Source organism: Hibiscus syriacus, unplaced genomic scaffold (genome assembly GCF_006381635.1).
Source record: "Hibiscus syriacus cultivar Baekdansim isolate YM2019G1 unplaced genomic scaffold, ASM638163v2 tig00109978_pilon, whole genome shotgun sequence".
In the NCBI taxonomy this organism is placed as follows: Eukaryota; Viridiplantae; Streptophyta; class Magnoliopsida; order Malvales; family Malvaceae; genus Hibiscus; species Hibiscus syriacus.
This window is the reverse complement of record NW_024062545.1, coordinates 84334-98462: the sequence shown is the minus strand read 5'-3', so window position 1 is coordinate 98462 and position 14129 is coordinate 84334.

Here is a 14129-nt window from a genome sequence, read left to right as displayed (position 1 = left end):
TTGAATGTTGTAGCATAGTGGTTGGGGCGTTTGGTTCCTCTTGTAATACCCCAAACATTGGGTCAGTGACTATAGTGAAAGGATGTAAAATTTGGTGGGTTAATTTGAATAAATTGAAAAGTATAAGGATTGCTTTAGGAAATTGTGTTTAAGACTTATTATTAAGAATAGAAGAATGGAGGGCATTATGGTCTTTTAGAAGGAAATGAATTTAATATTCATTCTTTTAGGGATATTTATTATGGGATAAATAGGAGAAAAAAGATAAGCTAAACAATTTGGTTCTCTACTCTTCTTCTTCTCGTCCCCTATCTCCATAGCAAAGGTAAGAATTGTTCAAGTTGATTTTTCCTTTCATTTTTTGAGTTGGTTTTGAAGCCTTAAATGATATAGAAACTTAAGGAAAACTTAAGAGTGAATAAAACTAAAAGATTAGTGATTTATGTGTGATTTAATAAAATGAGTTTTTAAGTGATTTGATGAAATATGGTTAGTTATTGGAGTTTAAGAGATTTTTGACTTGTCAAAGATGTAAATAAGAGATTTGGAGCCTTAGAAATGATTGAAAACATGTTTGAATTTTGAGTGTGATTTTTAGTTTAAAGTGTTCTTTGGACAGTTTGGATGTTATAAGGAGATTTATGGATGTAAGTTAACTTGGATAAGTGACAATGAGTTTGATGGCATGGTTGGAGATAATAGTAAGAGATTTAGGGGAAATTTGGGTAAAAATCGAAGTGAAATACGTAAAATCTGGGTAAGGGTATCTATACTGGGAGAACAATACCGATACTACAAGGTGAAAATAGAAAGATAGTATACCGATTTAAAGAAGTGTAGGTATACTAACATTTATATTGTATGTGTGATGATGGATACTTGTGTAGATCGTAATCAAACTCTTGAGTCAAGCAAATAGAAAGGCAAGGATAAAGTATCATAATAGTCAGACATATTTAAGGCATAATAGTGAGACATACCAGGTGAGTGCATTTATTATGTACTTATATGATATGAGGATGACTCGCAATGATTCAACCTCGAATGTTTTCATAAAAGAATGTTTTACCATATCTTAAAATATTTTTATAAAGTTTATGAAAATGATTTTACGAATAAATTTTAGAGTACGAACTGCTCTAAAATAGATGTATGTATTTCTATATTATTTTAACAGCTATCGATGTTCAAATAAATGTTTAATATTTGAATTTTACTTAAAGGTCCATTGTATGTGCATTGATATTCATAGGTGCATTTCGACATACTTTGTGTATGATGGGTATCGACATATTTTGTTTAATGTATAAGTTGCATTTTCGTATGATGATTATCGATCGATTTTGTTTAATGCATAAGTTGCATTTTCGTATGATTATTATCGATCGATTTTGTTTAATGCATATGTTGCATTTTCGTATCAGTACTATATGTACTTTCTGCACTATGTGTGCACCCATTGTATTCATAATGAGTTTATGAATGACCATTTCGGCACTATGTATGCATCCATGGAATTCATAATGAGTTTGTGAATTACCATTTCGACACTTAGGTGCAACTCATGTACCTTGCATTCTCATTTAACATACATTGGGCAAATAAAATGATAATTTGGAAAATATTGATTGATAGGTATGTTGGACATACTAAATATAGTTTTGTCGGGTATGTGAAAGAAACTTGGTTTACTAAGTCAGTTTTAATTAGTCTTATGAATTGTACGATTTAATTCATATTTGGATAGTTTATGATATACTTATGTATTGGTTACACTTCATTTATATTATTATGCATCACTAATTGAAAACTTAGCGTGTGTTGGTTTCACACGTAGGTATTAGTACGAGCGGAGTAAGGAGTGTAGCTAACATCATAAATCAAAGGTTGCCTCATCAGTAACTATATGAAAATTATGTCTACTATTGATATTATTAGATGCCATGTAATAGACTTATGATAAATGCTCTGGAATGTATTTGACTTATGATGATTGTAATATTTAAAATGTTAGAACTTTAAGACTATTTTACATACTAAAAGTTAATGAACGTTTTATTATTATTACATTAAAATGTTTTATGTATGGAAATAAAATTTTACTGGTTTCAAAAGCGGAAATGTTTTTAAAAGTCATGTGACATCTGTGACTTGTGTACGGAAACGTATACGGGAAATGAGTGTTACACCTCTCATGTCTTGGGTTCAATCCCCACCAGTAGCGATTATTGATTTAATTTATTTTCCATCCATTCAATTGGTGATACATGTCACTATTTGATTGGATGGAAAATTTATTAAATAAAAATATTAAAAACAAAAACATCCAATCACATAGTGACATGTGTCACTATCGGATTGAGGATTAAATTTTTTGAATTAAATAAAAGTTAGGACCAATTTAATAAAATGTGTAACTAATGAGGACCAAATGTGTAATTATACAAATTTTATTAACTGCAACATCATCTCCTTCGTTAATATTTAACGGAAGGTGGCTTGATTGACAATATTTAAATAGATAGGTGACCCGATTGAAAAAATTGAAAAATTGGTGTTAAAATAAAAGGGGTAAATAATTAGGTGGTTAATAATATAGTTTACCCTAAAAACTAATGTTTTATAAATATTATATTTTAATTAAATTACACTTGGCTTTTTAACTAATTTATAATTATACGTTTAGTACTTTATAATTTAACGTTTTATAGATTAATTTAATGGTGTTCATCGTTAATGATGCTCATCCACGCTCGACGAATGTTATAGAATTTTTCTCTATTTTATATTTAACATGGATTGTTGTAAAAATATGAGATTATTGAAATAGCTCTCAAGTCTAAATCAAAATTCGATTTAAGTGAAAGATTTTATATTTTTAGAGTCGTCATCGATTTTTTTGATTAAGCATGGTCGTATACTTAAATATTACATTTTCACAATATCTACATCTTACCAGAGATTCACTTAAAAGGGGTTCGATAATCGATTACGTATGATAGTGTAAAGAATAATGAACACTCCCGCAACGTCCAAAATCGATACCAATATAGTTATAAGTTATCTTCGTAATGAAAATCAAATATAATAAATGTTTGCATTTAAACCAGGTTTCGTAGGTCCAGAGCTTGCACATGAATTAGCTTTTTTATTCTTCCAACGTTGTCTTAATAATATGCAATCTAATTTTGTAAAAAGAAATTATAGATAGTGAAATTTATTAAACTCGAGTATAAAAATCGACTCTCATAATTTTTTTATTCTGTTTTTGGATTTTGGTCTTTTTAAAATATTATTTTTCAAAAAAAATTAAAAAAATTTATAAAAAATAATTTTATACGTAATTGGTCATTTTTTATTCAAAATTATCAATCACGATTCTATTTTTAATATACATACATTTTTGTTAAAATTTATAGTTATATTGAAAAGTTGGTTTGACATAGGGGATTTAGGGTTTTTTTGTGTGCGCACTTTTTGTTAATATTTTTTTGCGAATTTTTCAAAAAAGCATCTTAAACTTTTTTATTTTCCTGTCAGACACCCATGCATGTATATTTCACGATCTAACACCCTTTGCAGAAAGGCACGACTCATGCACCGCGCCTTACGTTGATGTGGCACAACGTGGGGTAAGGCACGACCCATGCACCGCGGCTTATGCTGACATGGTGCCATGCTGGGTAAGGCGCGGTGCATGGGTTGCGCCTTCTGCCACGTAGGGTAAGGCGCGGTGCATGGGCCGCGCCTTCCTGACATTCTGACACGCGTCAGAATGGCGCGATGTATGGCCACGCCATGTATAATTGTATATGCACTTCTCGGCTTTAGAGTGTTTCCTCTCGGCTATAAATAAAACACTCTCCCCCGTAAACTTTCACACAACAACCTCTCAACCCGTAAATATCACCCTACAATCCTCTTATCTTTGATTCAGAAGTTCATTCGATCTTTCGTTGTAAGTTAATTTTTTTACAATATTTTTTTAAAATTATATATGATTATTTGAAGAAAAAAATATTGTACTAATTGTTTTAATTAATTTTTGTGGTTGTAAAATTGGAAAGCGGGAGCATACGTCGAAATATTTTTGCAGATATGGTAATAATATAAAATTATATTATTTAAATTATTTACGTTTATGTGTCAAAAATTTATTGTGTTATATTTTAATTCATATATTATTTATTTAATTAGGCTTGTTTCAGGTTTTTTTTTGCAGATATAAGATTGTCTCACTTTCAAACTCTAAGAATGATGCAATTTCAGCTATTGTTTATTAAGATGGAGAAATTTGGGAAGATGAAACCGATTTTGTTTTCGTATCAAATCATTATGTTAAAATATCCTTCAAGAGAAACATAACTCTTGAGGAGTTGATAACGAAGATTTCAAGGAAGGTTCATGTTGGAAGTACTAGAAGAATGTCGTCGCTTCAGTACAGATTTCCAACATCATTGTTTCCATTTACTTATACAACGTTCGAACTATCGAACAATGATGATGTTGAAATGATGGTTGATTCTCAAAATCATTGTTCAGATGCCGATACAGAGATGTATGCAAAGTTTGTTGAAGTGCGTGTTGTTAGGGGTCTGTCATTAAGCTCCCATTATGGGCTGGCTAAACAAGTTGATCAAGTTGACAGCCCGACTACAGTAATGTGTAATGATTTTAATGTCATAATGGGAAATCCGCATCATGGTGTCATCCCATCAACTTCAATGGGGAGACATTCATTAGTAACTTCTTACGATCTGTACCGAAGTGGGTCCACGAATAATCCGTATGACAACATCGCGTCCAGTTCAAGGGGAAGGCATTCATCTGAAAATTTCTTTGACTTTAATATAGAAATATCCTCGACGTAACAATCTGTACAGTTTTCATTTGACACGATGGCTTCAAGCTCCAAGGGGAGGCATTTTACTGCCAGCTTTTTCAATCTCAATGTCGATATGCCTTCTAGTTCAAGGGGAAGGCATGGAAGTAGTAGGTTATTCGACATAAATATGGAGAGCATGGAGGAAACATCATCTCCACCAGAAGAACCGCTTCGTGAGCCAGGTGCAGATGGTGCTGAGACTGGACTATTCATTCACCCAGAATCACCGTAGTTCAACTCTGATGATGATGATGATGTAGATGAAGTTCCCACAAATATAGCATAAACTGAACCTCTAGCACACATGTATGAAGCTGACTATGGTGTAATATACAGGCCAAAATTTGCGGATATGCCTAATCTCAGTGACTATGGATTTACTCATCAATAAATAATGGTGAGTTATCTTTAGGCATGGAGTTTTCAAGCAAAGAAGAAGCGATAATGGCTATAAAAAATTACAATATCCGTAATTATGTTCAGTCCAGAGTCGACCGCTCTACGACAGAAAAGTATGTATGTCACTGTGTCCGACGTGAAAACGGATGCAATTGGATGGTTCGCGTATCGAAGAGGAAGAGGAAAAACAATAGATGAGAACTAACGGTATACAACGGTCCTCACACATGTTGTGCTGGAGGGATCAACCAAGATCATCTCAGCTTGGACTCTGAAGTGATATGTCAAGCCATGATGTCCATGGTAAAAGCAAGCTCCCATATAGCTATTGATGTGTTGATTTCAGCTATATAATCGCAGTATGGGTATTCCGTCTCATATAAAAAGGCATGGAAGGAAAAGCATAATGCCATTAAAAAACTTCACGGTGAATGGGGTGCATCTTATAACGAACTTCCAAGTTGGTTTAGGGTGGTGTGGAGGTTGAATCCTGGGACAATTGTGGACTTCGAAACCTACCATGCATACCATAATGATCGAGTTCTTTGCGATCGATGCCAATTCTACCCGGTTTTTTGGACTTACCCATAGTACATTAATGTTTTGAAATACTACAAGCTTGTGGTCCAGATCGACGGGCCTTTCTTGTATGGAAAATACAAGTAAGTTTTACTATTGACAGTTGTCTAAGATGGTAATCACAACATTCTTCCAGTTGCTTTTGTCCTTGTTGAAGGAGAAGATATAGATTCTTGGGCTTTTTTCATCCGAAACTTATGTTCACATGTTATCACGAGGGAAAATATATATGTCATTTCATATTGCGGAGCTGGGATCAAGTAGCAATGAAGTATTTGGGTCCAATGTGACAACCACTATTTGTCCAATATATGTACTGTATCCGACATATTGCTGCGAACTACCATGGAATGTTCAAGAAGAATGATGAGCGCCAATTACTTGTGTGCATGGGTAAGTGAAACTGTTGTAGTTTTTTTTCTTCTTTCGATCATTTTCATTTTTAAAGAAACAAAGTTAGTAAGTTCTACATTTTATGCTCAGGTTACGAACTACTACCTCAAACATTTGAATTCATGCTTCAATATTTACGGGCTTATAACAAGGAATGATACGATTACATCAGCCTCATCAATAAAGAAATGTTGACAAATATATATATGATGGTGGATATCGATATGGACACATGACGACCAACTTGGCTGAGGCAATCAATTCAACCTTAAATGGAGCACATCACTTACCTGTAGCGACTTTGGTAAAAACTACATAATTTTGTTTTGGGGCGCTTTTTGCGAAGCTTGGGGGACAAGCTCAAACATGGATGCAAGGAAGTCATGTCTATCACCCTAGATTAGTTACAGATCTACAAAAAAAATTGTTGCATTAAGTGGAATGTCTATAATAAGCTTCTCTAGAACGCATGAATTGTTTCGTGTCACAAAGTTGTCGCGACCTCTTCAAGGGATTGAAGCTAACTCGTTAAGAGTAAATCTATGGGACAGATGGTGCGACTGTGGGTTTTTTCAAGCTCTGAAGTATCCATGCTCTCATGTGATAGCAACTTGCTCGCATACCCGTCAAGACTATAACCGTTTTGTGGATCCCGTATACCTACTATTATAAGTGTTTAAGGTATACGAATTTGAGTTCCCCCCATAGATAATGAGAAAGACCCTAACAAGGTTCAGAATTGGGTTCTGATTGTACCAGATCCAACTTTATTGAGGGACCGTGGTCGGCCAAAATCCACTCGAATTCATTGTGATATTGACATTCGAGAAATATCTATATAAGACAAAAGATTTGGGCATTGTAGAAACCCAGGACACACTAGAAAAACATGTCCACTTCTTTTGTCATCAAGTAACCATTAATGAGGAACTGATGTAGTAGTTGTTTATCAAATAATAGTTCTTGTAGTTTAATTCACATTTACTTAAAGTTAATGTCATTTGATAACCACTGATTAATTAAAAAAACAATACAAGAAAACGAGATTCGACGTTGGTGTTATATGTGATTATAATAAAAGAGATAATAAGTGACAAAATTAAGAAAGTTATCGAACACAATTATTAAATTTTATCAAACTAATAGAAATTTGGTATTTGAATATAATTTTAAATACAACAAACTTTTAAAAGACAAATGTTTTTGATACATAAATTTACTATTATTATTATAAAAACAATTAAAAAGCATTAAATAATCACCATCATTCGCTTGAATTAAGTAATAAACAAAATTAACAAAATAAATTAAGTATTAAATGGTAAATAATAATAATAATTACAATAAAGAAAGTCTAATAAACAAGTAAATACAAATATAATAAAATATCAAAAACTATCAATGTCTGTGGTGCGAATGTGTTTCGCAGGGCGGTGGCTGTCTGTCTCGATGAGGATTTCTTAATATAACTGGTTCTGACTCCTCATTGTCATCATCATCACCATCACCATCATCGTCGTCGTCGTTGTCGTCATGAGCAGATACATTTTGTTGATAAGTAACTAATGACGATGTAGCACCTCCATAGAATAAGGACACTGGAGGTGTATGAGTGACTATCCCACCGCTCATAGAAAACTGGGAAAACTCAGAAAACACATACATCGATGAGTGAGAAAACTATACAGGATGTATCTGTGCGGTGGCCATCGGTGATGAGGTGTCACCCGCCAAATAACTAGTATATGAACCCCAAGTCAGATCTACAAACATATAACCATAATATCCTCCATGAGGGGTAATATAACTCTGTTACGGTGGCGGCGGCGACATCTTGTAAGGGAAAGGCGGTGGCAACATCAGATATGGTTGTGGGGTGTACATCGTTGTAGACGGTGGTTGCTGTGAAGGTTCCGATGGTGTAGCTGACGACGAACTGGAAGTACCTGCTCTCTGTCCATGAGTCGGGGGACGATGGGGTTGTGACGGTGCACGTCTCTGTCGATGTTGATGAATACTCCGTCCTCGTGCATTCTCGGAAAGTAGAAACGGTTTCCCGTTACTGTTGAACCACTCATAATAACCATCTGCAACCGTCAAATGGTCAACATAAATGGGTTCCTATGGGGAATGCGCCGATGTCAATCCTCCCATATCATGACCCACTCATAGTGCTTCACCAGCCAATCTATATCCCTCTTACCGCGTCGATCTGTGTTATACAACTGGTCCATATTTCGAGGTACTTCTTGAATTGGTTATACAAAACCAAATTACCAGAGCACGCGATCAGTGGGGTGCCACTCGACAATCGCATAACAGATCAGAGGCACCACCACCATCCAAACATCTAATGTGCCCCTTAACTCGGGTGGGATGCACATCCTCATATCATCTTTACAATAAGGACCCCATTCAAACTAAAACAAATATATATAATTCTTATCAAAATAATAATTATTTCTAATTATTTAACTATAATACAAACTAGATTTTCAAATATTAAAATACATACCTCTGTGCCATTCTTCTGATCGATTAGTAGCCTGATTATTTCTAATTCGTCAAGTAGATCCCGATGATTTTTCCTGTCAATAGACCACCTATTCAAGGAAATAATTTTTATTATACACTAGATAAATTTATTAATATACAAAATTAGTTTTGTAATTACTTTAATAGTAGCGGAAATACGAATGAGTTCTTCACAACAAGACATAAAAAGGGCAAGCGATACTATGCCCAAGACTGTAGGAAAAGGAGACATCCACTGATAGCATTTTTCATGTAGTCAGTATCTCGACACATCTCCCTATACAGGAATGTCAAAACTGCCAAGTCCCAACTCAGTGATCCAGCCAGATGAAAATCGCCAAGATGTCGCAACCACATACAGTGAACTTGGTTGCGCGATTTGTCCGGCATCAACAACCCTCCTATCAGCTGTAGTATACATGCCCGTGCATACTTTTTAACTTGATCCTCTGAGGCACCCTCACTCAAATTCTGAAAATTTGCATCTAACCAATTTAACGGTATCCGATCACCGTTAAAATTTTGTGGGACACCTCCTAGATATTCCTGGCACAAAGTATTCCAGTTATCGTACGCCATCCCTGAAAGCACATCTCCATCCACCGAAAGCCCCAAGTGCATAGAAATATCCTCAAGCGTAATCGTGCACTCTCCGCACGGAAGATGGAATGTGTGAGTCTCCGGTCTCCACCGATGCAGAAATTAGGTTTGGTTCTATCCTATAATGGACTTCATATCTAGCTATGTGATCGAATCCAGCCTCGACTAAATACGGCCAGACATGGGTTGGTATCGATAACTTAAGGTTCCGGATAAAATGATATAATATACGGTCGCTCTCCTAAAAATATTAATAATTACAAAAATTAATTTATAAACTAATAATCAAAAATTAAATAAATAAATTATTACTAATAATTAAAATTAAATTAAAATGTAAAAATGTTACCGTATCAGCAAAATGTCTAGATATATAATTTCCATCCAAACGAAGCATATCGACTTCCATTTTATAACTGCAAAAAAAATAATTAAATAAAATATTAGAAATTTAAATAATTAAATAAAATACTAACAAAATATTAAATATAATAAAATATACCTTAAAGAGCTATGAGAGAATTTAAGAGCATTTGAGAGAATTTGGGAAGATTTGGTGTGATGAAAATGATTGAGAATGAAGGTATTTATAAGGGGTGGGATATGGGTGTGAACTGTCGGGTGGGGGTCGGATTTAAAGCGAAGGCGCGACCCATGCACCGCGCCATTCTGACGCGTGTCAGAATGTCAGGAAGGCGCGACCCATGCAGCGCGCCTTACCCAGCATGGCACCATGTCAGCATAAGGCACGGTGCATGGGCCGCGCTTTTCTACAAAGAGTGTTAGATCGGGAAATATACCTGCATGAGTGTCTGACATGGAAATAAAAAAGTTTAGGGTGATTTTTTGGGAAAGTCGCCAATATTTTTATATGTTTTTTTTTCATTAGATAACATTATATATATATTGTAATCATTATCGGTAACAAAGAAAAATATTCTGATTCATAATTATTAATTTTTTGTGTTATATATATTTCACTATTTAAATCTGATTTATTTCAATTATAATTATTTTCATATATTTATATACAATACTTTAAATTATCTAGACTTTTTTATATTTATATATTAAGAAATTTATTACAAACTAACATGTCTCGTACATAGCACAAGTTTAAAACTAGTTTAAACTTTATCCTATCTTACGAGTTGATGTTAAAAGTTGGAAAATATCAATATATTTTATATACTTTTTTATAAAAAAAAACAGTGTTGAATTTAAAATCTAATTAAACTGAAATTGTAAGACAGAAGACTGCCGCATAGGCAATTTGAATTTGGATATAAGAGTTGGACTGACCTAATTTGTATATTTTTTACACAAACATATACATATTTTACTATATATTTATTGCCTATGGTTATTTGCTTTTCAGTTTACTCCCACCAACAATTCTCTCTCAATATTTGTTTATTTTTTTCATATGGACCCAAAACGATAAGAGCTTTCTCTTTTGTCTTCGTTTTGGTTTTTTCGTCTTCGTCTTCATCTTCATCTTAATCTTCATCAGTGCAAGAAAACCCTCAGCTTCCATATTATAACTTTTTAGATATGGATTCTCAATATGAAGTTTCTTCTTCTCCAAGCAACCTTAATTCAAGAAAACGCTTGTTTTCCCATACCTCTAGCGGTGAAGTAGAACATCATCAAGAGCTGCTCGTTCTTGATCTTTCATTAGGGCCACCATGTAGCCCTAGCCCTATCCATAACCCTAACCCGATGGAGGTGCCGGCCGACCCTATTCCTTATCAACATCGGTCTAGAAGAAACCCGATTTGGAAACTCAAACAAGGAAAAAGTGAAACCATAGGTGCACCATTTCCATGGGCTACAACACGACGAGCCACGGTTCACCATCTTAACCATCTTTTATCTCAAAACATCCATACCATTAGTGGTGAAGTTGAGTGCAAAGGGTGCCAAGAAAGACACACGACCGAATACAACCATGGTTTTCAGAACCAGACCGGTTAGCGAACCGGCCATGCTACCGGTTCACTGGTTCAACCGGTCGAATCGGTCCGACCGATCGGAAGAACCAGACGACGTCATAATTATTTAAAAAATTAAATAAAAATACCATAAAATCAAGTTGATTCAAATTAACTACAACATAATATTTAAGGTAAAACATATTAAATAATAAATATAATTATATAACTATAATTAAAAAATAAATTTGGGGCTAAAAAATCATAACAAAATGATATTGTTTGGTTTAATTTTTAAAAAAAAAACAATCTCACATAGCTAAGAAACATGGAAGAGCATCCCAAAAGTCTAAAGAGTAAAAATATGAGAACAAAACAATCTCACATTGCTAAGAAACATAGAATACCATCACAACTAACTTCTATAAATAATAGAGGTAATTTGGCATTCAAAATCATGGAGCCCTTTGGTGAGCATTGAGTGAACTATTCTTTCACTTCAATCAAACTCGAATTTTAGGCTTCAATTGAGCTTCTAATTTTTTTTTTAGTTCAAGCCTTTTTGAGTTCAAGTTTTAATATTATATTTCGAGTTCGAGTTGAACTTGATAATTTTTAACTTGTGAGTTTGAGTGGAGTTGAACTTACTTTTAAAGTTTTCAAGTTCGAGTCGAGCTCAGCAATACTCAAGTTTGACTTCGCTCGGGTTCCCGGTTGAACTGGCCGGTCCGGTCCGGTTTTCAAAACAATGAATACAACTTGATGGAAAAATTCAATGAGGTTAAAGATTTCGTATTTGCCAACATATTGACGATGAACGATCGAGCACCGGATTGTTGGATGCATCCGAGGCTCGATAATTGCGAGACTTGTGGGAGCGATATGAGACCGATTATTGCGAAGAAAAGGGATATCAATTGGCTGTTTTTGCTGTTGGGACAAAAGCTGGGATGTTGCAGACTCTCGGAACTGAAGTACTTTTGCGAAGAATCGACTTCTTTATCTTGCTTACATTGCACTATGCAAACAATTATGTCCAGATTGACGGTTTGATTTTTGATAGAATTTTTTTTATAATTATTACTATTAATTCATGAATTTATTAATTTAGATAGAATATAATAAAGATTTAATTGGTTTGATTTTTGCAAGCATTCCATGTTTTTAATATGTATATATATGTGTGTCATAAAATCAACAATATTTTGTAAAATATTAATAAAAATAAAAAAAAAATATGAAAAGGTTTAATTGGTTGAACCGTTTGTTTTTTCTTATTTTCTTAAAAATTTTCATAGCAATTTAACTTTTATTTTTTTATTATATATTATCAAAATAATCGATTAATATGACTCGATTCGGACAATACTAAAAATAATAATAATATAAAACTAATAAGAAAAAAATATTAAGCATGTAATGTCCATATATTAATGATTCCATTGAAAGAGAAAAAACAGTTGTTTGTAGATATTATGATTTAGTAAATTAATGATAAAAAGTCGCTAAGCATGAGATTCTTTGAATTTGCTTTGAAATATATAAAAAATTTGAAGTCAGTAAAACTCAAAATAAGATTTTATTTAGTCAAATATTTACTTAAAAGAATATCCAAACTAACATTGCATGAATATTTTCCACTTTAAAAAGAATCAAATAGAATAATATTAATCCCCAGAAAAACTCCTTAAAATTCTCTTATTATATAATTTTGTTTAGGGACATATTCCTTTCTCTTTGAATTTCAGTTTGGCACTTTAGGGTTAAGAAAAATTACATAAATCTGTTAAGAACATCTCCTTAACTTTGTCTTCTTCTATTTTGTTTTCACTCTTTCAAGCTAAAATTTCTCTTCTTCTTTCTCTTTCATTTCGATTCATTTCGACATGGATGACATGAACTCTTCTCATTTTCAAAGTTCTGATACTGATGGCGACTTCGACATGGATAACATGAACTTTTCTCATATTCCAAGTTCTCATACTAATGGCGAAGAAGATACCGGGAGTTTGCTAACTCTAAGATTATCACTAGGCCCTACATCATCGATGACGATGTAGTCGTCAAAGCTAAAATCAACATCACTGCCGTCGTCATCAGAGAAACAAATCATTCAATTACCACAGCCGCCGCCACCATTGTCACACGATCCGGTTGTACTACCGATTGTCCCAATACCACAACCATCACCATTACCGATTTACTCGGACCGCGAAGCTCATACCACACTTAACCCGAACAACAATGTGGTTTCTCGAGAAGTTGTGAGTCATTCGCGTCCCCCTCGTAACCGTAGAAAGTCCTCTCAGACCGCAAGATAAGGCACGACCGAAACCATCCCACGACCGTTCCCTTGGGCCACAAGCAAGCGTGCCACAGTCCATTCCCTTGATTATCTCTTGTCACACAACATAACCACTATTAGTGGTGAAGTTCAATGTAAGAGATGTGACAGGATCTACACGATCGAATACGATTTGCAGCAGAAATTTCGAGAGATATCGGATTTCATAAGAGAAAACATGTTTCTTTGCATGACCGAGCACCATCGGAATGAACGAGTCCGAATCTGCCAAGCTGTGAAACGTGTGGTAGTCCCGTCAAGCCGGTCGTTACGAAGAAAAGATCGATAAATTGGCTGTTCTTGCTGTTGGGGAAGATGCTGGGGTGCTGCAAGCTTTCGCACTTGAAGTATTTTTGCAAGCATACCTGTAATCATAAGACGGGTGCTAAAGATCGAGTGCTTTATCTCACTTATGTGGAATTGTGCAAGCAATTGGATCCCACCGGACCTTTTGATATTT